Raw genomic sequence first — 24,589 nt, 5'->3', positions numbered from 1 at the left:
CAGATCAGCCACTGGCACACTTTCATGTCATGGTGTCCCATTTCCTGCTGCTTTTTCTTGGCAAATCCTATCTCCCTGGACTCTCCCATTCCCCTGTACTCAAGAGTTCGTCATAGTAGCCTTGTGAGCCTTTCTGTGTGTTGCCTTGTTCATCCTTATTTATGAAACAAGGGCTGTGTGTACAACCAGCCCAGCTCAGAAGCCTGTTTCCATTCCCACCTTAGAGATGGATGAGATGTCACCTCTACTCCACTGTCACTTCCACAGGTGCCCAGTTCCCCCACCCTCTGTCTGTTCTGAGGGTTCAGCAAGTACCCAAGACTCCCAGGTGGAAGAGTGGATGGGGAGGAGTTCAGAGAGACTGGGACACAGGCGAGCATTGACAATAGCCTATCCCTTCCTATCCCCCGACCATGGTTCTGAGCCTAAGGAACAGGGAGGCATTGCATGCTGGGAAGGCAGCCTCTGCCGTGACCAGCTTGTAGCAATGAGGGTCAAGAGAACTCCAAGATGAAACAAGTGGGGACGTTGCACATATTGTTTCATTTGAAAAAAAATATCCTAACTAACGGACAGAACAGTTCCCATCTTTGACCACAAAGCTCTCTTTGCATCTTCCTTGGGTCCTAAAATGACCTACTACTGCCACCACCCGTACATTCACCAGCCCCCAGGTTTTATTCTGACCCGTTTCACAGGGAGCTGACTGGAAGGAGGCACAGAGCAGGAAAACAAGGCATTTGAAAGGGAAATCCGCGCTTCCTACTTTCGATGTGTACCAACCCCTCTGCCTACCACAGGAAATTATTTGGCTACTCAAACAGAGTAACCCATTCCTCTTTGTTTGGGAACACGGTGATTATACTCATGAGAGGAAGTAAATAAGATAAAGGTCATCACCCATGCTGGATTTTTCATTTGGTGAGCAGAATGAAAATCATTTGAACATGTCCCTGTGGAAAAAATAATCAATTTTTCATAGACTTGTTATAGGTTTCATAAAATATATTGCACACATATTCTTAAAAGTAAGAACATGGCTTTTTAATGATACTTAAAATATATGGTATGACAAGAATTATTTAAAATGTGGTTCTGAGGCCTGAAATGTGGTGCCGCCTGTTAAAATATAGATGATTTGGATAAGTCTGTCTTCCTAAGATAAATGTGAGATCCAGCTCATCTTATTAGAAAGCTAATATAAAGGAAGTTGATATTCAGGCAGTTAAGTAATTGATATAAACCCTCCCAAGATATTAGATCCCTTGAACTTTTCTATCAGTGAGCAGTGTGTCCATTGGCCTGTGTGCATGAAAGAACTGCTCTTAACCCAGAGGTCAGGAAAACATTGTTCACATAGAAAAAGTCAACACACAGTGGCCCAAGAGGAAGCAGAGCTGAATCCAATAGAAGTATGAACACCAGGCCTCCTCCTCACCCCTCTCCTCCCCACCGCTCTGCAGGGCCTGAGCACCCCCATCCTACCCCTCCATGGACATGCTGGACCTGGGTCTGGATCCCGCTGCCTCGGCCAGCCACCGCTCTGTCTGCTGTTGCTGCAAGGACCTGAGGCAGAGGAGGGCATTGAGCTGCAGGAGGGCGGGAGGGTGTGGGAGGGCCCTGAGGCGGAGGAGCCGAGGGTGGTGGCTGTCGCCATGACCAGCGTTGGGCGACCGCACATCCAGTACCGGTTCCGCGTAGTCTGGGTGACTGATGGGCAGTTGAATAGTCAGGGCTACAGAGCAGGCGCCGTCAGCGTCGTGTTTGCAGCTGCCTTTGCCTGGGGGGGGGGGGGGGGGGGGGCAGCAGGCTGGGTCCCAGGTGGGTGTGGATGGGGCAGCCCAGCAGCTAAGGCTGTCCGTGGGGAGGCACGATCTGCCTATTTCCCAGCATCCAGTGTGGGAGAGACCATGGCTGTGCTCGTACAGACCGTAGACCAGAGCTTGCAGGCCAGAGGCCAGTTCTGTGTAGGGATGACGCCCCAGAACATGCTTCAGACAGGAAGGCAAAGGAAGGTTGCAACCTGGACACACCCCTACTCCCGGAAAATCGATGGAACTAGAACACCCCAGATGAGAACTCAACACAATGAAATGGAGCGGAAGCGGAGGGACAAGATCAACAACTGGGTCATCCAACTTTCAAAAACCATTCCAGATTGTAACGCAGACGACAGCAAGGCAGGAGCGAGCAGAGGAGGGATCTAGTCGAAGGCCTGCGACTGCACCCGGGGAACTGCACCAGACGAACCAGTGCATGCAGGAGACCTTACAGGAGGCCGAGGGGCTGCAGATGGACAGTGAGCTCCGGGGGCCACAGACTGAGGAGCTGAGAAGTGAGAACACGTCGTGCTTCGCACCCAGCTGCAGCAGCACAGCCTGAGGTGGAGGGCGAGAGCAAGCAGCAGTGACGCCCACCCATCCCGTCTGTGGCAGGCCCTCCTCTGGGCTCTGCGGCCCCCTTCCCCAGCCCTTAGCACAGAGAGGGACAGATGCCCCCCCACCCCCCCGTGTGAGTTTTTTAAATCTATTTTTAACCAAAAAAAGAATGGGCAGAAGAAATATATTTCTGTGTATAAGCACCCACCACTGTCCTCTCCACGTGAAAATGGTATTCTTCCTTCCCTATCTGTCCCTTTTCCCAGCTCCCACTAATCAGTGGTTCTCAACCTTCCTAATGCCGCGACCCTTTAACACAGTTCCCCATGTTGTGGTGACCCCCAATTTCATTGTTACAAATTGAACATAATTAAAGCATAGTGATTAATCACAAAAACAATATGGAATTATATATGTGTTTTCCGATGGTCTTAGGCGACCCCTGTGAAAGGGTCGTTCGATCCCCAAAGGGGTCGCGACCCACAGGTTGAGAACCGCTGCACTAAGCCCCAGCACTTCGAGTGGTCTGGCCTAGAGGCAAAAGGGAAGAGGACAGAGGCCCTGCCATATCCCAAGGCCTCTTTGGTCCCTAGAGGTACTGGCATGACGCTTAGGGGCCGGAGGGGGCCTTTGGGGGCCATTCTGGAGACTGCACCTAAGAAGGGAGGCCATGTCCCACCCCACCTCTTGTTTCTGGATTCCTGCTCTCCTTTGGGTGTTTGGGTGTTTTCATGGTTTTTATGGAAAAATGGACACACAAAAAACAGAGAGAGAGGTATTTAACTGCAATAAACTGGCCCATGTGGCCCCACCTTGGAAAAAAAAATGAACATCCATCATCTAGCAAGTGTTTCCCAGGCAGTGCACCAAGTTCCAGCATGTGGGGAGATGTGATCCGGGTGCTCTGGGGTTTTAATCCCAGATCCGGACAGATTCGCTTTGCTTTGATGAGCAACTGATTTTCCTCACTGGTGGGCACACTTTTCACAGGAATATAGCTCCATCCCAAGCGGAGGACTATGCCCTATGCCCGAGTCCGGCCCCATTTAGGCATTTAGCATGGGTCTTCGGGGAATCGGGAAGAAGGGAGAGGACAGCTTGGTCAGCACAACCGGGGAAACAGGCGTCTTCAAAGCCAGGTGGTGGGTCCTGAGCGTCCTGTCCACAGAGCACGGGCTGCCCAGTTGTCACAGCTCGCCGCTCCAGAAAACTAGGCATGTTCTCCACCCTGTCACAGAGGGCTGTGCCTGACATGTATCCGACATGTCATGTGTGTTTTTAAATCTACTCGAAACAGATCCAATATATGAAGATCCAAGTGTGAAGAAAAAAAAAATACTTGCCTTTAATATTTTTCATCCTGCTGCAAATTCCTAAAACACTAGTGTCTATTACATGTCTATTCCTATTACACTAGTGTCTCCCATCAAGGAGCTGTGAAGACATTAAGCATCACTGATGTCAGAATTCAGTCTACCTGAGCAGATGACGTGAGGCCACACCAAATGTATGATAACCAAGTGTAAAAGCTTTGGGATTTTACAAACGGGAAGGTCACTCCAGGCCCAAATTGGCTAAAAGGACTTAGAGTAGAGAGTGTTGAATAGAGTGTTGAAAGGAGGTTGGATTTAGAAGCAGAAACAGGCATACCGTTTGCTGATAGCCATGACAGCACCTGCCCTGGCCAGAACTGAGGGAAACAGGGCTCTGTAATACAGTGGGGACTTATTACGGGAAAAGAGAAGTAAATATGTTACAATGGGGAGTCATTTTAGGGTCTTGAGTAGGAGTAACAGGATGTTCCTTAGGTATGGTGAGAACTCACCCCAGGATTCCTTTAAAGAACGCTGCTCCCCTTTGACACTGAGCTTATGACTTCATCTGCACTCACATTCTCAATATCCCATCTCAGTGGTCCCCAACTTGTGGGCCCCAGAGTTATGGCAGAGGTCCCTGAAGTCAGATAAGCACTGCCTAGAGAATGACTTGCTCCTGCTGTATTGCCACTATCTTGTTCTAATATATGTAGATTGTGTGAGACATAAAATGCAAATTCGCCCAAAAGCAACAGTAACCTGAGTTGCCCCAGGCACCAGCCTATAGCCACACATGGAGTCACTTTAACAATAACCCAAATGTCACTGGCTCCAATGTCCCAGCTGTTCATGCAGGACGTTAGCCTCCATAAAATACCCTTCATGCATTTCTAGTTACCTGTGTCTGAAAACTAGTCCGATCTCTCCAGCCGGCCACAGGGTGGCGCTCTGCCTGCATAGCTCCCTCTCCTGCTCCTTCATGCACCTCATGCCTGGGACCCCAGCCAGGCCAAAGCTGCAGGATGGTTTGTATGGAGTAATAGGGGGAAATGCCTCATTCCTCTTTTCAGCTACCATTCCCAAAACGGTCATATTTGTGCCCCACACAATATTTTACTGAGGGCTTTTTCGAAAAACAGCTCTTCCACTTTTCACTAATCGCCCATAAGCCATAAATGAAACCTGTTTTCTTATGTAAAACCAACGAAGTGTTGGTCAGGAAGAAGAACACCAGGGACAGGTCCCATTCTGTGCTCACAATCATCCCTCCCATAATCTGCTGTCACAACGCACGTCCTCTGTGACCCAGCAATTTAAACTTCTAAGTGTGCAAGGTAGCAAACGTGTAGGAGGATTTTCTTTTTTTTAAATATATTTTATTAATTTTTTACAGAGAGGAAGGAAGAGAGATAGAGAGTTAGAAACATCGATGAGAGAGAAACATCGATCAGCCGCCTCCTGCACACCCCCCACTGGGGATGTGCCCACAACCAAGGTACATGCCCTTGACCGGAATCAAACCTGGGACCCTTCAGTCTGCAGGCCAACGCTCTATCCACTGAGCCAAACTGGCTACGGCTGGAGGATTTTAAATGCAGCTTATTTGCAAGAGTGAAAAAGGAAGAACAACATAAACATCTGGTACAGAAAGGGTTAAGTTAATTATGGCACACTCTTGGTAAAATATTGGCAGCTGTTAAAAACAGTGAGATCAGCTTAAAAGTATTGCTGCAGAAAGTCTCTGTGATTGTTTTAAGTATTAAGTGAAACAAATCAACCAGAAGACATTAGTTATAGTGCACCCCCATTTCAAAAATGGGAGGTGGTGGCAAACGAGAAATGTGCATCTGGATACTATACCTCAGAAACAAACCCTATGGAAGTATTGACAAAACCCCAAACCCCATTCCTAAAGGGAGGTGGTTTCTTAACACTCAGGCCCTGTATGGAACTGATCCAGGAGACAGTAAGAGACAAGTGGTAGAGCCCTCAATTGGCCAAAATGTCTTCATGAGACAAGATGCAGGCAGAAGTCCTAGATGGAGAAGGTCAGCCTCCCAGGAAGTGGGGGGAAGGAGGTACCTGAAGTCTTTACATAGAAAGAGAGGCAATGGAGACCCCGGAGCAGTGGCTGAAGACTTGGGCCATGGGAGAGAAAGCTGGGTGAAGTAGGGTTCAAAACACAATACTGGGGACCAGCTACCAGTTATAAGAAATAAAATAAGAAATATTAATCATGCTCTGTTAACCATGATTGCTTTGTTCTGATTAAAGAAAGCACATTCTTACCTGGCTGGGAGTTGTACGCCCTGGGACATGGGAACATGGGAATGCAGTCCATCCTCCTGTCCTGAGAACTGCCTATCATTATGGAAAGATTTACAACCTCGTGGCTGAACAATCTGGTCCTGGAGGCACCTGCTCCTTACAACCCCCAGCCCCTATTGCCTGTAATCTGGTCCCTGGGTGCCCAGAGGCACCTACGCTCTGAGACTCCCTCCCTCCCCCCGAGCCCGCATGACTTGTAACCTGTAATGATTATACCATGCCTACTTTCCCATGCCTGTAAATCCTACTTCCCCACATAATCTTTGTCCTTCTACCCAATATAAGCAGCTGGCATAGGGGGAGAGGCAGAGCAGATTTTTGTGGATGACCTGCTGTTCTCTCATACTGCTGGCAGTATTGGAATAAACGCTCATACAGTGGGGCCTTTACTTACAAATATCCCGACTAACGAGTTTTTCGAGATACGAGCCGTCTCTCAGCCGATTTTTTGCTTTGAGTTGGGAGCTAAAATTCGGGTTACAAGCCGGCTTCAGATACCCCACCGCTAGTTGGCGCAGCGAACATCACAGTGAACGCCACAACATCAGCTCAGCATCACGTGTCTCACTCGTTCACTTTTTGATTTGACATACGAGTAATTTGAGTTACAAGCTCCGTCACGGAAGGAATTAAACTCGCAAGTCAAGGCCCCACTGTATAATGATTCAACCCTATCTCTGCTTAATTGAGTCAAGTAGTGACAGGCAGCCCAGACCCATTGGTTGTCTGGTTTCAAAACCACAGTAGGCAGAAGCCCACAGAAGATCAAGGCAGCCTCTAGTCCATATGGCTGCCCCATTAGCATCAGTCTTTCATGAGGCCCTACAAGCAGGTCTCTGGCTGCTGACTGGCAGCAGGTGTGAGCCACAGAAACTCTGGGAGTTTGGGAGACGAGGGGCATCTGCTCAGGGATGTCAGCCCAGGAGAGTCTCTCAGGGTTGCACAATCCTAGAAGGAACCCATGCATGGTGGCTTTCTCCCCCCCTCCTGCCCCCCCTCCCCCGCCCTCCCCCTCCCCCCAGATAAGCAGAAAGGAGTAAGAGCACCAGGAGTCACTAGCCTGGAGTCAGCCTGGTGGCCTAGTGACCTGGAAGTTTGCTTAGGGAGTTGGTTCAGACAGATCTTGAGCTACCCCGTTTATCCAGCTGTGTTTTAGAGTATTGCAAGATCCCAACACCACATTTAATAAAAATGAACACTATATCCCTCCTCCCCTCTGTGGTTTTATTTTTGTCAGATCTCAACTGGTACTTTCTTTTAAAACTTAAGTTAAAATATTAAGAAATTGGCAAAACACACTGTTTTGCCAGTTGGGTATTGTTTGTCTTTTTGTTCACAAAACCTAAATCATAGCTGGCGAAATCCATCCTACTCTTGTTTACCTGTTGTTCCTCTAAGAATATGCATATGGATCCATTTCCCGCTCCCTGGCACTTAGGAACACTGTTTAGCTAAGTCTTTGCCTCCCTCTTCTGTTGAAAAGAAGAATAACATACAACAAACATTCTATTCGAAAAAACATCAGAGGAAAACATGCCTCTAGTCTAGGATGTTCACATAAGCTATGTAAAATGGCTTTTTTGTTGTTGTTAATCCTCACCCAAGGAACTTATTTTTCCATTGATTTTTAGGGAGAGTGGAAGAGCGAGGAAAGGAGAGAGAAACTTTGATGTGAGAGAAACACATCGATTGGTTGCCTCCTGCATGAGCCTGACCAGGTTCAAGCCGGGGAGAAGCCTACAACCAGGGTATGTCCCCTTAACCGGAATCAAACCCGGAACCCTTCAGTCTGCAGGCTGACGCTCTATTCACTGAGCCAAACCGGCTTTTAAAAGGGTCCAGACCTGGACAGCATGGCTCAGTGATTGAGCGTTGACCTATAAACCATGAGGTCACATATGCCTGGGTGGAGGGCTCAATCCCCAATGGGGGACATGCAGGAGGCAGCCAGTCAATGATTCTCATCATTGATGTTTCTCTCTCTCTCTCTCTCTCTCTCTCTCTCTCTCTCTCTCTCTCTCTTTCTCTCTCTCTCTCCCTTCCTCTCTGAAATTAAAAAAAAACAAATTTTAAAGGGTATGGTATTACAGCATTATTATGCATAAAACGTTAGAATTAATATTTCCCAGAAAAAGTAAACTTTAAATCAGATAAGATAAAATCAGGATAAATTGCGCTCACTCACCTGCGTAGGTGAGCATAATCAATGGGGTGATTCTTTGGTCACTGGACTAAAAGATTCAATATTGATTCCTTCCCCCCTTTCAGTAAAATATAAAACTCCCTGTAAGCTGAAGTATCGTTGGAGTCCTGTATCTTACAAGGATGTATGTGGCAAAGGCATAGCAATTTATTTTAAAACTTTCTGTTAACAGCTGTAGAGATGGCTGCATTTGCACAATCTCATCAGGCAAGAAATGGGAAGGAAAAAAAACCACAAGGTTTTCTGCTAAGTACCAGAGTTCTCAATCATAAAACTAAATATTCCTTTGCAAACGAGTAATACCCTAAAATAATCAGTTAGGAACTTTTATTCGGCGATGTGCAGGAGATTTTGAGTTTCTAAAAAGCCTTACTGTCCCGAACATAGGGGAAGATTTCTTTAAGGGAGTTTTTCTTTCTGAGGGAGTCTATGCCCTGTGGACTACTGTCATAGGCCCCGCTGGGCCAGCCTTATTTATGAGCTGTTTCCCCAGTGGGATCATCTGGTGTTTACACAGTGCCGCTCCTCTTAATACGGGTGACTGCTATGGAGCATTGGGTGAGGCACTCAACATACATACGTGCACTGACAACGAGTTAGCATCATCCTCACGTCTCACGTGGGGAAACTGCAGGTGAAAAGTAACTTACCTGAAGCGGCAAGGTTTGGTGAGAAGCAGAGCAGGATGCACCCTAGAGGGTGGGACCTCAAAGTCTGTGCTTTTGAAGGCACCACCCACCGCCTCTTCTAAACGTGCTCCCCTAATTGGCAGGAAGGCGTAAAGGAGAGCAGTTTCCTGGGAATGAGAATCACCTGGGGGAGCTTGTTCACTGGGCTTCCCAAACCCCTACCCTGGAGGTTCTGACTCAGTGGGCCCAGAAATTGGCTTGTTAACAAGTGACCCAGGTGATTCTATCCTCAGAGAACTATGGGAATGATCTTGGGCCAGGGGTCAGCAAAGGGAAGGGCCAGAGAGGAGTTCTGGTTTCTGTCACAACTTCTCAGCACAAAAGCAGCCAGCGGTGCCCTACCTGGTTTGGTTCAGTGGATAGAGCATCGGCTTGCGAACTGAAGGGTCCTGGGTTTGATTCCGGTCAAGGGCACATGCCCAGGTTACAGGCTCAATCCCCAGTGTAGGGCGTGCAGGAGGCAGCCGATCAATGATTCTCTCTCATCAGTGATGTTTCTATCTCTCTTTCCCTCTCCCTTCCTCTCTGAAATCAATAAAAAATTTAAAAAAAAAAAAAAAAGCAGCCAGCAATTCAGAAATGAATGGGCCTGGCTGTGGTCCAACACTTTACTTACAGAAAATAGGTGGCTGGCTATCGTTTGCTGACTCCTCCCTTAGACCATTCATAATACCATGAGAAAAAGAGACATTAATGCTGCTACTTGTCACCTTATTAAGGCCATGACTCAATCATGAAGTTGGTCTGACGAAAATCTTCCCAATACCATGAAGCAGCACCCTCATTCGGGAATAAAGTGAAGGTTGTGTCTTCCCTCCCTCTTCAGGGAGCAGCACTTTCAGTACCTGATGCAGGTTTGGGACCTTCCCTGTCTGCGCTACTCATGACGCAGGGAGGACATGAGGAAGTCAAGCACAGGCAGATGAGCGAAGTTTTCACCTCAGCTGTTGGTGAATGCACTGGGCGGAGTTCTAAGGCGGCCTCCAAGATTTCCATCCTCTGGTGAATACACACTTTGTTCCCATTATCCAATCACACATTAATTTAAGTCCTACTCTGCAGGGATTTTGCAGATGTAATTTAAGTCCCAAATCAGTAGCCCTTAAGAGAGGGAAGCCCTCCTGACAGGCCTGATCAAATCAATTGAGCTCTTTAAACCTGAGTGTGGAAGTCAGAGACAGGAACCGAAAGCAAAATGAGAGGAGGAATCAATCTGCGGAGAGTCTCCATCGCTGGCTTCCGCGATGGAGGGGCCATGTGGCAAGAAAACTGGGTGTCCTCTAGGAGCTGGGAGCTCCCTGGCTGACGGACAGCAAGAAAAGGGTCCTCAGTCCTCCAACCATAAAGAAACAAGTTCTTCCAGCAACTGAGTTTAGAAGACGCTGAGCCCCAGAGGAGTACCTGCTGTGGCTGATTCCTTGACATCAGCTCATATAACCCCCGCAGAGCAGAGAGTCCAGCCACGTTGTGCCTGGACTTCCAACCTCAGAAACTGAGATAATAAAGTTATGTATGGCAACCCTCTCAGTTTGTGCTAATTTGTTACACAGGAATAAAATTAAAAAATTAAAAACAAAAAAGCCTAATACAGAGAGTCCCAGGGGTTTGATTTCTGAATGACTGCTGAGGATTTTTAAGTCCAACAATTTATGGGTTTAAATATAGATGGGTGTGTCCCCTCGGAGCAAGCATGTCAAACTCAAAGGCTAACACAGGCCAAATAAATGAGGCTTGGGGCCCGCGGGCCGAGAGTTTGACGTGCTTGCCTTAGAGCTATCTGCATTCCTCCTGTCTGGGTTCTCCCCTGACTCAGGCCAGTGTGCCTTTCAGGAATATGCTTATCAAGAATGCCTACTGCAATGAGGTTTATCCAAGACCAGCATGCAGCTTATTTCCACACACCTGTCATGTGCAAACCATCAAACTGGATATTGGGGGTGGATAGATGATAAAGGATGAAAAGATAAACAAGGAGTTTACATCTTGGAGGAGGGACAGATGTTTGTAAAATTAACTGTCAGGCAGGTATTATCATTGAAGCATAAGAAAACCATAGAGGAGCTCAGAAAGCAAGGCAGTTAATTTTGACCAAGGAAAGATGGAATTTACACGAGAGGGCACAGTCTAAACCAGAGAATAGAAGCGCAAGGTATTTAGTACATGTAAGATGTTGGCAGAGATTGTGGAGGGCTTTCTTTATACAATGGGCCCCCAAGACCCCCCAAACTCTTCCTGCTTCCTGGGAATTAGGAGTGCTGACCACCAAGTAATCTTTTGGGGCACCTACTGATAGATTCTTCTTTCTCTTTCTCTCTCTCTCTCTCTCTCTCCCCACTGATGCTTAGCTGAATTCATAGGAGCATTTAATTTGCCTGCTATCCTTTGGGAATGCCCCTGCTAAATGCATGAAAAGTCACCCAACATCAAAGACCATTCAGCCATGAATGTGAGAGCTTCTGTCACCTTATACAGCTGACAATCCCCAGTGTCCCCTTAAAATTTTTCCCAGTGCAAGATACAGAGGTGGGGAGGGCTGGAGGGAACGAGGAGCTTGACTTAACACAGTGCAATTTCTATTGGCACCGGCTTCAAGCAGCCTTTTAACAGAGATGTTTAATTGATCTTTATTGAGCAGAACCTTCCCTTCTGCTTATAAAAGGAATGATCACTCTTCCCCCTGGTTCTGTCTGAGGAAGTTAATAGCCCCAGTTTTCTCTCATGGCAGAGATACTTAATGGCTGGGAGACTATCATAAATAGAGTTTATTGTCCAAAATACAAGCCACGTTCTAATCAACATTTGCGCTGAGATTGCTTTGCTTGTGTCTGTTGATTTTTAGAGGGGCTTTTCCCAACTGACAAGCGCATTTTTCTTGCCACCCGGCCTGCTGTCCAATTAACAAATGCCGTTAGCAAACTAATCTATAGGCCTTTGCCAAAGACTCTTGAGAATGCCGTAATGTGTATCGATTAGATCCTCTTGTGCAGTAGTTCCCAGACAGGCCGAGGGCTCAGCCATAATCATCTGCACACACTGTACAGGAATATTTGACAGGTAGGAAGTCGGTCATTGTAATACCTCCAGGATTCAGAGACAACCTCCAGGATTCAGTTAAGATAGAGCTACCGCTTGGTAGTGATTGAGAGGAAAAGGAATAGTTTCCGAGTTGCTTTGGTTCATTCTTCTAAAAGGCTTTATTGATATTAGCATTACTCCTTGAAATAACCTTGGAACACAAACAGACATTAGCATTTCCATTTTACAGCTGGGACATTTTGCGTTCAATGTTCCTACTAGCATGCTGTTTGAGGAATAGATTTGGCAGTAAACTAGGGGCTAGTACTTGCTGCTACTTTATACTATTATCATTTGGGGATTTGTTCTCGAGTTATGGATTTTCTGGGTCTTGTTTTCTTTCTTTCCTCCTTTTGGCTGCTGGCTTTGCTCACCTGCCACCTGCCACTGCCTCACCACTCCTCCAAGTTACTATCCTGGCATAGCAGGCACCGTGGCCATAATGTTTCTAAACTAAATTTTGAAACCTGTTTTTTGAAAAATACAAGTGTACGTAGATGGAAAAAAGGATCAAATTTTGAGACCATGATTTTCTAGAAGAATCTGAGATCTATGATCCCTCCAATAGTGTGGTCCAACCTTATCCCCAGATGGCTAACAAAGGAAGGTGTGGGAAGGGAATCACCTACCATTTACTGACACAGTTCATAGAAACGGAGCTAACACAGTATAAGATCTTGGCTTACGGTCTCACCTTGAATGTGAGGGGGGAGGGAGGAGGCTTTATACCTGTGAGGTTGGCTTTCTCCCTGCCCCCCCCCCCCGTTTCATTGAGATATAGTTGACACACACATTGTGTTAGTTTAATATGTAAAAAGTAATACTTTTATGTATGTGTAGATTGTTAAATGTTTGCCACAATAAGTTTAGTTAACATCCATCCTTCACATAGTGACAATATTTTTCCTTGTGATGAGAACTTTGAAGATCTACTCTCTTCGCAAAACTCTCAAGGATACAGTACAGTATTGTTAACTAGAGTCGCCACATGCTACATTATATCCCCAGCACTTATTTATCTCATAACTGGGAATTTGTACCTTTTGACCCCTTCATCCATTCCCCACTCTACTCCTGCCTCTGGTAACCACTAATCTGTTCTGTTTCTATTCAAGTTTTTTTTAGATTCCACATATAAGTGAGATCATACAGTACTAGTCTTTTTTCTGACATATTTCACTAGTATAATGCCCTCCAGATCCACCTGGCTTATTTATTTATTTATGTATTAGTTCGTTTATTTATTCATTGATTCTAGAGAGAGGGGAAGGGAGAGGGAAAGAGTGAGAAAGAAACATTGATGTGAGTATGATCCCCTGACTGGGGATCAAACCGACAACCTTTTGGTATAGCAGTGGTCGGCAAATTGTGGCTCGTGAGCCACATGCGGCTCTTTGGCCCCTTGAGTGTGGCTCTTCCACAAAATACCACGTGCGGGTGCGCATGTACAGTGCAATTGAAACTTCGTGGCCCATGCACAGAAGTCGGTATTTTGTGGAAGAGCCACACTCAAGGGGCCAAAGAACTGCATGTGGCTCATGAGCTGCAATTTGCCAACCACTGGTACATGGGACAATGCTCCAACTGAGATACCCAGCCAGAACTGTTTTGAGGGTTTTCAAAAGCTGGGAGTTTAGGGGGGGGTCTTAGAAAAAGATATCAATAAAATATTCATCAGCTTTATACTGATGCACCAAAATGAGAGTTATTCCTTTAACTTCATCTGTCTTAGGGTGTGGTTGTCAAATGGCACTAATTGGATTTCTGCTATCTATCCCCTGGGTGCAGAGAGGTGTAAACCATTTACTCCTAAGTGTCCTTGGTTAGGGAAGATAGGATTTTGCGGTTTACCAGATGTCCGTAAACTGTTGGCCATTTAACTATCTGTCTCAGTTTTCCTACTCCACTTGTCCTGGCTCACTAGCCAGGAAGATACTATAAGGAACCCAAGGGCTGACTATACCATCAATGTTCAAGCTTCCTGATCTCAGCTGGTGTGAGGCTTGAAACTCACCTCTCTCCCCCCTGAGGTGAAGATTATGAAAATAAGACCCATGCTGATTTTTCTGATTTTCTAGTCCAATCATGAATGCGGCAGGCATGAGGTGCTAATAACATTTTTTTCCTCCCTCATTGCTGAAGCAATAGATAAAACAATTTTATAGTTCGGTCCCCTATCCCTAAGCAGGCAATATTAATTAGAAAATAAAGCAGTGACAGGGTGCGCTTTAATGAGCTATTCATGCCTGCAGTGGGTGCCCAGCACGGCCTGGAGCCAAAGGCCAAGCGATTTCCGCCACCCGGTAAGCGCACTAATAGCCAATTAAAGTCCATCCTGAATGGCTCCTTTCTCCTCGTCGGGAGTTCTTTCCATTTAAAAAGTTGTGTAAAAGGGCTTCTGTCGTGAGTGGCACATGTCGGGCAGCTTGATTGCTCTGTGTGCGGAATCGACATCAAGAGATTTCCGAAGCATGATTTTTTGTGTCTGAGCAGCTGGTGATCATTGGCCCTGATGCTCACTAAAGAATAAAAAATTGTGAAGTTTCCAAGTAAGCAGAGGTTTGTTTTAGTGTGTGTTCCATCTCTCTTCTTCCAATAAAAGGTGAATCCGCCCACAGAGAAAGGGGAGAGATCAAAGGGAAGGGCTAGCATGACGGGTGACAGGATGGACACACCTTCGGAGCAGTCCTTTGACCCTGTTTGCTGGAGGCAAGAGGCCCCTAGCCGGGAGTTATTTCTTCCCTGTGCGTCTAAGCTGCAAGAGGAAAGGAAGCTGATGTTTTTGTTGGTCCTTTTGTTTTAGAAACCAACACTTGTCTTCTAACTATACCTGTCTCCTAATGAAAATAAGAGCTTTGTTAAGGGCGGGGGGGGAAAAAAGGACACATATGTAATACCCTTTGTAATACTTTTAGCAATAAAAAAAAATAAAGAAATATCAACACAGGAAAAAAAAAAAGAAAGAAAGAAAATAAGAGCTAAGCTCCAGTGCTGCTGTGGGCATGCATCTATAATCTCATGCAATGGGAGGTACCCTGGTTATTCCCACGCTGCTGATGGAGAAACAGTCACGAAGAGGTTCAATAATTTTTCCGAGATCACACATCTGGAGGGTGGGAGAGTCAGTTTTTAAAACCAGATGTCTACCTCCAATTCCAGGAGTCTGGAACTGGACTCACAAACTACAGGTCTCTTCTGCTCACCTTGACCTGGTGGGACAGGCCCCTTGCCCGAGTGGGACATAGGTTAGAGTATTTACATTGCGGATGTTTTCTCCCCACCAGGGCAGATGTCTTGCTTTTCCAGGAGGCCGGCAGAAAGGCAGAAGGTGGAGCCTTGCTATTCCAAGTGTGGCCCACAACCCAGCAGCACCATGCTATCATCTGAGGGCTTATTCAAAATATGGAATCCAGGCCCCATCCCAGAACTATGAATCAGACCCTGCATTGTAACAAGGTCTGCAGGAGAGGCGTAGGCACATTAACGTCTGAGAAACACCACGCTGGAGTTCCGGTGTCCCATCCTTCAGGTCATGCTGTTCTCTGTAACTAGTTGAAAGGAAGCAAAGACTCAGTCTATACCTGCTCGGCCTCAGCCACATGGATAGCACACGAGCTCATTTAATCCTCCCCAGAACCTGCCGAGGAGACGGAGGGTCAGAGTGGTCAAGCACCCAAGCTTCTGCAGAAGAACATGATCAAGGCACATTCGAGTCCAGAGCCCCCTCGAGAAGGCCCCTGGACACAGGACAGACCACAGCAACGCAAACCGTGGCTCAGGAGGGTGGGCCAGGGTCTGCTCTACAGACACCCACAGCAGAGCCCAAGGCAAAGGTGAGATGTGAATTCTGATGGTAGAGTCTCTCCATTTTGAGATTTAAAGGAAAAAAAAAAAAAAAACCTGGTTAAAACAGTCCTCCCAGGAAGTAAAGAGAGGGCTTCTCCAGGTCCCTTCTGGACTTAGAATTTGCTGCCTGTTCATTGAGAACCTCTCGGCGCATTTGCTCGGTGCTACATCAAGATGGGGTTGTTCTCTGGGCCCTAAAAGCTTATGATCTAAAAAGGCCCCAGAAATGGGTGAGAGGTAAAAAAAAAAAAAAAAAAAAAAAAGAGAAAGAAAGAAAGAAAGAAAGAGAGAGAGAAAGAAAAAAACGGCAGAACGATGCAGCAACCTTAATCATACCGCCTTTGCTTTTCTTTGCCTATAAGACACTGGCTTTAAATTTAATATAGTGCCATGTCTTTATTTTTCTTGAGGTTTTCTTAAAAGATCATATCAAGATTTTCTTCCGTGGTAAGACTTTTATATTGTATTTTTCTTAAAATGGAGTATGGCACATTTACCCTCCATCAGATGATCCCTTACAACTCGTCTTGCTTTATTAAGAAGACTGCTAGAGGCTTCTATGCCCCTAGTAATAAAAAATGTATGTTCGGGCCCATTCAAACCAATGAAAATCTGAGTTTTCAAAGCACAAGATAATGAAAATTCTCTAGATCGGTGTCTTTTACTACTTTTAATCTGTTAACAGGGCCCGAGTGTCTGAGATGAAAGGTACTCTAGCGTGAATTGCTATCGTTAATAGCATTCCATACAGGTAACTCTTGATTATTCCAATTTCTCACAAATTTGGACACTTTTACTGCCTCTATAACCTCTCTAGGGAGTGTGAAAGAAAAGAGACCTGTATGATTTATTTCTCAAAATGTACACAGAAACATAATTGCACATACATACAGGGAAACCTTATAAATAATGTATGAGGGACAGTGTGATGTCAGTAATAAAACCACCCATTTAGAGATAACACTTGTCACTTGTCCCTTCACCAAAATCAATTGGGAATTTTGGGGACCACCAGACCAGACATGGAGATTTATAGGCTACCTGAGATGTTTGAGAAATGGTTTGTAAGCACCTCCTTGAAGAAGGCAGCAGTTGTCTTCCCAAAGTATCGCAAACGTGGCTCCAGATAGTCACCTTGTAGCCTCACTCCCCTCTTCAGTGTGACTCTGTAGCTTCTCCTACCAGGCGGTAGAGTCCGTTTCTCCAGCCTTGAAACTGGGTTCACACTGGGACTTGCCTCGGCCAATAGGATGCAGCAGAAATGGTGTGTCAGTTCGGAGCTGCGCCTCCAGGCCCCCTGCACTAAATGTCTGTTCTTATTACCCTTGGGGGACCCTTTGAAGCCCCCAAGGTGCATTGCCTCATCCCTAGCTCCGGATGTCTCATATACCTCAGCCCCTTTCTATCTCTGAGGCTCTCCTGCATGTGGGGTCTCTGACTCTCTCCTATATGCAGGGTCCCCACATATAAATGTGTATTAAATTTGGTTGTTTTCTCTTGCAAAAAAAAAAAAAGAGGTATAACCAGAAATGATTTTTAAAAAATATATCTTTATTGATTTCATAGAGGAAGGGAGAGGGAGATAGAAACATCAATGATGAGAGAGAATTATTGATCAGCTGCCTCCTGCACACCCCCTACGAGGAATCGAGTCCACAACCTGGGCATGTGCTCTTGCTCCAAATCGAACCAGTGACTCTTCAGTCCACAGGCTGACACTCTATCCACTGAGCCAGACCGCCCAGGGCCGGAAATGATTATTCAATGCTTTCAGCCTGCACAAAGGTAACAGACTAACATCAACTGGTCTGGGGGCTGCTCTGGCTCGGTTGTCAGAGTCCTTCCCACAGCTGTGAAGTTGGCGCTCCTGCTCCAGGAGTTAAGACAGTGGAAAAGGCCAGAGGGTGGTGCCAGGGATGACCAAATGTCTTATTCTCTTTACCTTAAATTTTGCTATTTGCAGACCCATTACCCAAGGGCCAGGTAGGTAACAAATACCAAAGATGCGGGCAAGGTGGAAGAAAGGCAAATCAGAGCATGCCATCCAAAGAGGCAGCCTCGACTGCTTCCAGACCATTGTCGCCACGCTGGAATGCCAGCCCAAATTTTCTACCCCTTCAAAAAAAGATGTTAATACTTAATCTCATAATTGTTAATATGTCCATAAGTATTGGATGGTTCACACAAAACACAACTCTGGGTGTAGTTTTTCCATGTGAGCTTCCAAAACTACAATGCAATGAACATGTAACTCAGGGCAGGGACCCCTCACCTCACAAACCTCAGGCCGTTGTTGATTCGACTTCCAGAGCCTTTAGTTGAAATCAGTGCCAAAGATGCTCTGCAGAACCCAGAGAAGTATTTGCTAATTTGCTCTGGGGCGAAATATCAGTATCAAGCATATATGTAGATTATTTCCCCATGCTACCAATATAGTCATCTACCTGTTTGAAGTATTTTTGATTGATTGATGTTTAGAGAGAGGAAGGGGGGATGAGAGAGAGAAACACTGATTTGTTGTTCCACGTATTTATGCATTCATCGGTTGCTTTTTGTGTGCCCTGACCGGTGATCAAACCTGCAACCTTATATCGGGACAGCACTCTAACCAACTGAGCTACCCAGCCAGAGACATAGTCACCTCTGTGTTTATCGAATGTCACATAAGGCTTGATGGTTGGCATACAGTGAGAAGTGGCCCACAATGAGGAACTCAGGGCTGAAATCCAGCAGGAACACACTCCTGCAGCCACACCAGTTACTTCCGTGTTTCTCTATTTCCATACTGGTTGGTTAATAGCCACTGTCCAAGGCCCACCCCTGTAGGCCTCAGACTCCAGCAAGAGGATGCCCCAGGCACCAGTGAGCCAATGCAGGTGCTCATCTGATCCCAAGGTGGTGGCCACCTGCAGTCAGCTGGTGCTTTCCTGGTCACCCTTAAGACTGCGGCCTCTACAGGGTACCACGTGGGTGCTCACTAGAGTATTACACACCAACTCTCCAAAAAGGGAGTAAAATAAATGCCCCCCCCCCCCCCCACAAATGCACAAATTACTCACCTCTCTCTAATCTCTTTTCTTGATTAACTCCTGCTCTACCATTCGGATCTCAACTCATATGTCATTTCCCACTTCCTGGTCTGGACTGCACCCCCCTACATAGTCTCACAGCTCCGTTCCTCTACTTCGCATCTCCTATCAGTCTGTTTATTGTCTGCCTCTCCACTTAGGCTGTGAGTTCCATTGAAGGCAACAGAAAGCAGAATGTATTTGGCAAACTGAACAGGCTTCCATATGGTTTAGGTGGAGTTGGCTGCCAATTCAGTTCCAAGGATGGGCCCTGATCCCAGCCACCTGGAAGAAGTACATCTGGAGGAAGTCCATGCCTCCTCCAGACCCTAGTAATTGGTTCAGGAATGAGAGCCTGACCGAGGGCCACTCAGGCAAAGCAAGCCGGGGCACTGTGGCTGAGAAGTAAGAGACAGACATAGACAATGTCACCACGGTGGTTATCACGTAGCATGACATGAAGGAGACCCAAAGGTGAGATATCATGGGCCTCCGCAGCAAACCAGACCTGGGCTGGCCCTGCCTTCAGACTTTTCTGTTATATCATCCAATAAACTCCTTTTATTTTCCTTTAGCCAGTTTGGGTCAAGTTTTCTACTGTAACCAACAAAATCCTAATCCATATAATACCTTGATTATTTTTGCTTGCCCCTACATCCACAAGAACCTTGCTCATGGAAAACACTGAATAAATAGCCTTGAACAATGTGCTGCTGAAGAATTGGGCACTGCTTATTGGGGGAAGGGACTGAGAGACAGTCAGCTAGAGCCTTAATTTGAACATATTTCTTTAGCCCAGCTGGCGTGAGCATCAACCAGGTCACGGTTTGATTCTTGGTCAGGGCACATGCTCTGGTTGTGGGCTTGATCCCCAGAGTGGGGCATGCAGGAAGTAGCCTATCAATGAGTCTCTCTCATCATTGATGTTTCTCTCTCTCTCTCTCTCTCTCTCTCTCTCTCTCTCTCTCTCCCCCCCTCTCCCTTCCTCTCTGAAATCAATAAAATATATTTTTGTTTAAAAAAGAACACATTTCACCCTAGCTGGTTTGACTCAGTGGATAGAGCATCAGCCTGCATGCAGACTGAAGGGTCCCAAGTTGTGGGCTAGATCCCCAGTGGGGGGCATGCGGGAGGCAGCCGATCAATGATTCTCAGCATTGATGCTTCTATCTCTCTCCCTCCCTCTCCCTTCCTCTCTGAAATCAATAAAAAAAAAAACCCAACACATTTCTTTAGAAAAGGCATAAGACTACCCTAGCTTTAAATGCATCAGATATTTGAAAGTATTTTCCCTAATGTATTTTATAATAGAATGCTTGCTATCTGAGGTTACTAACCTGCTCAGCTGTCATTTCCCAAGAACTGAAGATTCTGCCTTCAACCTAAAGAAACTATGGTTTTAAAGTGGGGGCAGGAGCAGGAAGGAATGATTTAGACCAGGGGTGGGCAAACTTTTTGACTCGAGGGCCACAATGGGTTCTTAAACTGGACTCAGAAGGAGCTGCGGCCGTGTTTCCTGACGTTGCCATGTTAACACTGCCGCTGGTGAAGGAGCGGAGGGGAGAGCAAGAGAACCCTCCGCTCTTTCGGCTCCGCGGGCCGGATAGAACAGCCGAACGGGCTGGATCCAGCCCACAGGCTGTACTTTGCCCACGGCTGATTTAGACTCTAAGTATCTTTCACTTTGCTGGATAAGATAACTATTCCCCTCCCCCCACCCCTCACCCCCCCAAGAATGACCTGTAACTTCTTATATTTCTCATATTTCAAACTCAAGTTTCATTTCTCAGGCATTTAAGATGCCTTTGGCTTTTTTACCTGGCTTGATGGAAGCCAAGATGTTATGTTTCTCTTGGGGGCTATTTTGCTAGGCTAGAATCATCAGAAACAACTTTAACTTTAGGTTGTTATATGACATCTTTCAAAGCATAATCAGGCTGTGTGGTTCATGATCTAGCCATTAGAGGTCTGCATTGCCAAAGGATTGTGCTTCTAAAAATATTGAGAGAGAAAACAGACAACGCATTTAACTTAAGGAAAATTCTACAAGTTGGTCCCTAAATCCTGACCAGGAGATGCTTTCCCCTCTTTCACCAAAAGCACACTGGCCCACACTATTCACATTCTCAAAACATGCTTGTTACTCTCAGGGCTCCTGGACTATATATCCTCCAGCTTTTGACTTCCCAGTATACTTTTTTGGATACTTTTGCATATATTTTAGGGTTGTTATTTATTTTATTTTTTGCATTGCTGGAAAATAAGCAAATCACTTCACCTTCTACATCACATAAATCTAACTGTATTATCCTTTTTAGGGAAAAGTTTGATGAAGAACAGGATCGAGTCTCAAAATATCTCCATAACGTTTTTTTTTTATTAACGACAAAGGGACAAATAACAACTTGACAATGGAGAAGCCTCACGGGCACCACCTTAGTCAAGACACCAATGACACACCTGTTGGGACGCACTGAGGACACAATGGCACCCTTGCAAAAAACGCATGACCTGAAACAATCATGCGTGAAACAGGACAAACCCAAACTGGGGATCATTCTATACACCAGCCAGTCCATAGTCTTCACAAACTGCCAATAACCTGAAGAACAAAGAAGTTGAAGAACTGTTTCAGATTTAGACTAAAGAGACATGAGAACTAAATGCAATGCATGATTGTGGGCTGGTTCCTGGGCTAAAAAAGAAAAAAGAAAAAAAAAAAGAAAAGCTATAAAGGCTGTTACTGGAACAGTGGCAAAATTTGAATATGGACTGTAGATGAGTCAAAAGCATTGATGTTAAAGTTCTGACTTAGATCACTAGGCTGTGGCTATGTCAGGGAATGCCATTGCTCTTAGGAAACCATCACTGTTTAGAAGGGGCACAATGTCTCCAACTTATCCTTAAGTGGTTCAGGGGGGAAAGAAGTTATAATAGACAGAGAGTGAATACCAAAGAAAATGAAGCTAAACGTTAATAACTGATGAGTCTAGATTAAACATAAGTGAGTTCTTTATACTAATCCTGCAACTTTTCTGTTTGAAATTGTATCTAGCTATACCCATATCTACACCTATACAGATATAGAAAATAAACACACACAATTCAAAATAAGTTTATAACTGAGTGTGTCAACCTAAAATCCAGCCTGTTCCTCAGGTTTTCCTAGGCAAACTATAGAAACAAAGGCTAAAACACCAGCAATGACCTTCAGACTTTCTTAAACTTAGTGCCTATTACTTATATGTTTAACACTCAAAGTACAAAATCCATACTTGCCCCTAAGGGAGGCCCAACGTTGTCAATGTTCTCACGCACTAATAACGAAGGCTAACTTCTATAACCTAACTATGGAACTTTTGTGTACACAAACTTTTTCTTATATGCCAAGTTCCCTATTTTCTTAGAAAATCCAATTTACATCTTTGGGACTTCAGATACCACAAGCTCTTGTTTTTGTCACAGCAAATGAGCTATTTTACTTAAAAAGAAATTCAATAACTCTATGCTCACTACTAGCTTCTCTCTCAATATCTCTCTGATTAAGCTTTGCCATCCATTCTGGAATTATCCAGAGGTAATTAAAACTTCTTACCTTTTCTAGCCCAAAAGGAGCCAATTTGTCACAAATTGTCATGGATTCTGATTTTAAATTACCAAGAGCCCAATTACCGATAGAGGCAAGGAATCTTCTTTCCAATTAAAGTGACTGATTTCTTTGCAGACCCAGTTGCATTTCATCTTTAATTATGTTCATTCTGATAAAATGTGAGAAAATTCTTCGTTTATTTTCCTTCCAAAGAACATGATACAACCAACATTAATCATGGAGTGATACGAGGCCAGACCTGCTAATGCCCTGGGCAGAATTGGACATCTAGCAATGGGTCTTGTCCATTTTATGGGTCTTAGGTCTCCTTCAGCTCTAGAGGAAGGAAATAATTATTTGTTACAGCACATAGTTCACCTAAGGGCTTGGCAAACCTTCCAGCTTCAGCTAAGTTGTGATGAGAGGGCATTAGATATTGAGATAGACTAGTGGGGAAATGACTAAGGCACATAACACAATTTTGTTTCTTGTGCAAAGAACAGAACCTCTGTGTTACTGACGAAGGAGTACCTGGAAATAAACACAAGGAACATGGGAACAATTATTTTTCTCACTTGGATGACATTAGTATGATTATGAGTTGTCAAGAACTTTGAGAGGAAAATCACACTTCAAATCCAGTTGAGGGGAAGAAGTACAAATTGGAGGACCTGAAAGGAACACAAGGCCACCACCCTTACACAAGTTCCCCAAGGCACAAGTTTATCTACCAGTTGTAATCTTAATGGAAGACTAGCTGGTTCTGGCTCCCACCGCAGCCTGCTGACCCAGGAGCCCTCTTATCTCCCCTTCTACCTCTCTCCACGTGTCAGCAGACTGGCTGGCATCAGTTCATTCACTTGAGACATACAAAGGTCAAGGTTTTCAATCAATGAGTACCTTCCAGCAATCTGTATCCAAACAGGGACTACCATTTGTATTTGGATGAATGCAGTTGCTGACCATTTTCCAAAGGCTTTCACAGATTTATGAGTCTAGAAGCCCTCCAAGATTTGAAATTTACTCATTCAGCCAATCATATCTAATCATTTTAGTGGAAAATTAAGTTGTATATTTAAGCTTTTGAAAATTAAAAAATCCCAACATGAGATTTAGAACTCTGCCTTTTACTCCAGGCTGTTTGCAAAACTCAGGAAGACCAACAGGACCGAGATAAGACTTTTCATTCACTAAACAGTCGTTGAGCACCTCCTCAGGGCAAAGCAGGATGCCAGGAGATGGCAAAAGAGAAACACGGCTCCCTCCTTACTACTCTGTTGGAGAAGGCAGATAAGCAGACACCCAGTCCAGTGAAGAACAGAATGAAGGTGCTGCAATGGGTTAAATGGGAAAAGAGCATCGTTCTGAGGGAGGAGACAGTGGGGGGGGGGGGTTGACAGGTGTCTTGAAGATTGATCCTGACGAGTGGGGGCAGGACCTCCAGGCTAATGTGTCACATGGGCAAATTCATGCCGCATTCTAAGAACCATAAACAAAAGAAGCTGCGATTGCTGGGCTAAGAAGCCTGGAATTGATATCAAGGAGGAGCACAAGGGGAATTAATTGTCCAACTGGCTGGTGAAACATTCTGCTGAAAACCAACAGCAGAGCTGGCCATGGCAATGGGAATGGACACAAGTGGAGTTTTAAGGAACTCAGGGCTGGTACAAACCACAGGGCTTGCAACCATCAGATGGAAGGTTGAGGAAGAGGTTGACTCTATTCTATGGGAACACTTAGTTGGATCCCATGGACGGGCTGGCTTTTGCTAAACCTTTATTGTGGTTATTATTCACATCCTGCATTGAGCCCTTGTAAATTTTTAAACGTTCCTGAGATAAGTGGGGGGAATTATTTCAATCCTCCTTTTATAGATGAGAAAACCAAGACTGGGAGGCTAAGCCCTGACTAGACAGATGGGAGACCAGTCCAGTTCTCGTGACACAGTACAACGAAGCACACAGATAGCTCAACACCATCCTACTAGCATGTTTCTGGCCTGAGAAGAGAGTTCATGGGACTTTACACCATGAGTTATGAGTATGTTGGAAGGTGGTTTTGCTGATAATGTCCATTCCAAAAGCCAATGGAAAGCTA

At 45.4% G+C, this 24,589-nt stretch overlaps 1 pseudogene across 1 annotated transcript; it reads left to right on the top strand.

The window, feature by feature from the left end:
• Positions 1-1,491: 1,491 nt before the first annotated feature.
• On the top strand, positions 1,492-19,312 carry LOC308527719 (upstream stimulatory factor 2-like; annotated as a pseudogene). The gene is made up of 2 exons: positions 1,492-2,383; positions 19,138-19,312. The product of its transcript is annotated as an upstream stimulatory factor 2-like (transcript).
• The last annotated feature ends 5,277 nt before the right edge of the window (positions 19,313-24,589 follow it).

This window comes from Myotis nattereri, assembly GCF_964212035.1.
Source record: "Myotis nattereri genome assembly, chromosome: 12".
NCBI classification, from domain to species: Eukaryota; Metazoa; Chordata; class Mammalia; order Chiroptera; family Vespertilionidae; genus Myotis; species Myotis nattereri.
The sequence above is the reverse complement of the archived record's forward strand: the minus strand, read 5'-3'. Positions and strand labels throughout refer to the sequence as shown.